We start from the raw sequence: 4114 nt of genomic DNA on the forward strand, positions 1-4114 counted from the left end.
TAAAGTATAGAAAAGGTTAAGAGTCTCATCGAACATAGTGGCTTCCTAATATATTTGCTCACATTTACTGAGTCTTCATGAAGAGTAATCAAAAGATATCAATGCCATCGAGAACTTCCATTATCATTATAACGTTTTCAAACCATTGATATTTTTGGCAACAAATAACTCCGTGGTGTATTTTTTTTATCATTGTTATTATGGTTTGGAGCCCGCTTCCCCGCCCCTTTCCCCCCCCCCCCCCCCCCCCCCCCCCACCTTGCTAAAACTTCAAAACCGTTTATGCTATGAAACTTACTGACTTTTCCTAATAATAGATGGTTTTCATTGTGACGTCATCAAATTGTAAAGTCAAAATAGCGGGGTTTTTACGATTGTTAGTTACACTAGGTTGAAGATAAACAAAAAGTAAATCTTTTGTACAAGTTTCAATTTCCGTAGCATGTTTTATTTCGAAAAATACAGCAATAGGCCATTTGCACGATGACCTCATTTTACTACTAGGACCAGGATCCTTCAGGGTTTCGCTTCCTTGTGCTAATTAAGGCTTTTGTTATTCAAACCTTACTGGGATTACAAAATTCAAATATGAAAGGAAAAACGAAAAGGATTCTGGTCGTAGTAGTTAAATAGACTACGAGTAGTTTCCCATTTTTCCTCAGAGATAGTAGAGCGAGCGAAACGCGAGCGCGCGTGAAAATCACCCCACGCGAGAAAAGGCGACACGCGGCGGGGAGAGAGAAAAATGAGGGACTACAGACAAAGCCCAAGCTTTTGACCCTTCACGGCCGACTGATTTTGGAGTGTAAAATTCGTATCCCCTTCCAAATCAATAAAGCGCATCCAATGGGATTCCTTCTCTTATTGAGCTGTCATTGCTCTTGTCATCGGTAAACTGCGAGGGATATTTATTGCTAGCAAAAGAAAACCCAGATACTAATTTTCTTCACGGCTGTTTCGCGTAAAGAACTTGATAGTGTAGGCAACAAACGACTTTTACTCATGGCAAAATGCTGCTTGTTCCAATGATTTTTTTTTCTCTCTGACGGGTAGATCATGCTCTGGAGGAAAACGTCTCGACTGAGCAAATATGATTTTTGCCGCTTATTTCATACTGAGAGGTCGTGACACCCATTGTAATTTTCTGTGGTTATTGTTTATGGTCGGCATGATTTGCCCTCCGATGCAAGAGCATTTTCTTTGACTTCTTTTGAAAAGTAAAGCTCTTCAATGCTGCTAAATAAGGGTTAGGGTTGTTTAATTTCTCCGGCGATTGCCTCCTGGATCTGAACAATTTTAAGCGATTTCCTTTTTGGCCGTGAATGTGACGGTTTCCTGCAATGTTTTGTCATGCTGGGCCCAGCTCGTTAGCGTTTTTAGCAGGACGAATATATATAGTGATATCCAAATCTCGAAGAATGGATTGCATCTTAGACTAAAACTACATCAACTATGGAGAACTGCGATGTGACTCAGTCATGACTGCTCACGAATTTTAACTGCCGCTTGTTTTTCTTGAGATAATGTGAGTATTTGGACTGGAGCACGCAATTTCTCCCTTGGTGATAACTTTTGAATTAGCGTAACAGCCTTGCGACTGTTCTATTATTCCCACTTTGTGATCAGGCAAGACCATGGTTTCCGTTCTCCACGCGAACCTCATCAGTTGCCGGGTTGGCTTTCTGCTTAGTTGCTTCTACAAGAGCAATGCTAGTTATTTGTTCTGTGCTGTTATTTGTTCTGCTCTAGTTATCTGTTCTGTAAATTGTCGTTATGTCGAGTGTTGATAGCGGCTGGCGCGTTTTTGACAGATGTTGACAGAGTTCCATGGAAGAGCCAATCAGAGTTTTGCGTTGTGAGAACAACGCATTAGTTCAAAAGCTTGGGCTTTGTCTGTAGTCCCTCATTTTTCTCTCTCCCCGCCGCGTGTCGCCTTTTCTCGCGTGGGGTGATTTTCACGCACGCTCGCGTTTCGCTCGCTCTACTATCCCTGAGGAAAAATGGGGGACTACTCGTAGTCTGTAGTAAAATGACGCCATCGTGCAAATGGCCTATTTGAACTTCCGAGTTTTCACGGTGCGTGACACCAAAATAGGAATGCTTTCTCGTTGAAAAAAGTCTCTCCTCTTGATTTTCAGCAGTATAACCACTTTAAGTATTAAGAGATATGTTTACGCGTACGTATGCTAGTTCTCCAGTGAAAAGAAATAACTTTTATAGAAAAAGTGAACTCCAGATGTTTTTGTTGATTTCCGGCGGCCATATTGGTGTACCAAAACGGTGCACTAATATTGCGTCTCTATACAAAGCTCTACAAAGGTGCGTGAAACGTTTGGGCAAATAACTCAGAAACGGTAGGCCACAAAGACCTGAAACGTGGACAAATTGTTTATATATTAGTCTTTTACAACATTTCATTTTCTTGGCTTCTTCCACTGGACGGTTTCCAATTTAATTTTTTGTTGCGTGACAGTGAAAACGATCTATTATCTGGGAACATTTTAAAGTCGTCCTGACGTATATGTCAACATTCACAACGTTACTATGGAAGCCGAGTTTTGACAGCCATGTTTTTCAAGATTTACTTTTTTCCTATAAAAAAAAAAGATTTATATCTATTTTTCACGTATTGAATTATAGCATTAACCCTATTTCATCAATATTTTCTCAAATTTATTATAGGCTTTTTATTGAATGATTTGAGAAAAAAAAAACACGAATTTTACAAAATGACCAAATGGCAGATGCTTGGTTCAATATTTTACAGTGTTAATTATTCTCGGAATTTCATAACTTGCGGATTTTCTTTTTTATTATTCCTAAGCATTCTCTTATACACTGATCAATTCTTCAATCACATTTGGCACGATGTGTACGGGTTTTAGGTAGAATTGAAAACATTTAATTCAGTAATTCTAAATGGCAGATTCAAGATGGTTGATGATTCCAGATCCTTCTTTGATAACAACTGACGTCATCATGACATCACTGCTATTGTGAAAGATTATTTGTGTTATCGCCTTCTTCTGGATTTTGCCAGACTTCTTACATTATCGTGTGTAATTTTGTGGCCGTATCATAAGCGGTTTTGAAGTTACAGAGTGGTAGCCTCAGAAGTCTCCCCCCGTTCGCAGGAAGCAACTTGGTCAAAAGATATCTGTTTTTATTTGAAGACTGATAAAACTTTATGTTTTTCCTTCCAAAACTTTATGTTTTTCCATCCACACTTGTTCGATGAAAACACAGTACAGTGACAGAAAACGTAACCTTTTCAAAACGTTCTCCTGAGCAAAACCAGTTTGGGTACTCAGACTGGGCTAAGCAGTGTCAGTCGTAACTAAGTTTTTAGCTAATAAAACTGCTTAAAAATTAAGGCCCGATATGTATAGTTTACTATCGAGAAAGTAGGTTCAGTTACACACGGCCAGAAGCGAGTTCTTTTACTGCTGTGACTTTTAGGGAAAGGTTTCAATGGGGTTAACAGTCAGCCGTCAAACGGCCTAAAATTGAGAGTAATATTAACCGTCAAAACGTTTCAAGGTATTTCAAGCCTCACTATTTCAGCTGGTCTTCACGGGCTTTTGGCTCCTGAAGAATCTCTTCACTTGAAAATCCACTGGCCAGGTTGTATAAAGAAAATTGTCTCTGTACATTACAAGACCTTACAATTTTCCTATATCTTAAAATATTTGGAAATTTTATATGTGAATCGTTCAAAGCAACCTCCAAAACACAATAGTTAAATATTAATTTAGACAGAAGTTATAATTAATATTTACTGTAACTCGTGAACTAAATTTTCACTAAATAACCGTCAAAAGCCCTAAAATTTAGCCGTCCACCGTCAAAATTGAACTGACTGAAAATTAACCGTCAGCCGTCAAAGCTACAAATCCACTCTGACCCTCTTACAGCGTCTCAATTACCTCCACGCCTTGTCCGCTGGCTGTAAGTTCCCACGCCATCAAAGGTTTTTATTTTTTGTTGTTGTTCTTCTTTTGAGGAAAGAAAGAAAAGACCGCAAGACAAGCTGATGTATACTGGCTGGCGATATATAAAGACTCTGTAATACTTACCCTTAGGTAAATGCAAGCATCTTCAAGGATCTCTTCCT

The sequence above is a fragment of the Porites lutea genome, chromosome 12 (assembly GCF_958299795.1).
Source record: "Porites lutea chromosome 12, jaPorLute2.1, whole genome shotgun sequence".
Lineage (NCBI taxonomy): Eukaryota > Metazoa > Cnidaria > Anthozoa > Scleractinia > Poritidae > Porites > Porites lutea.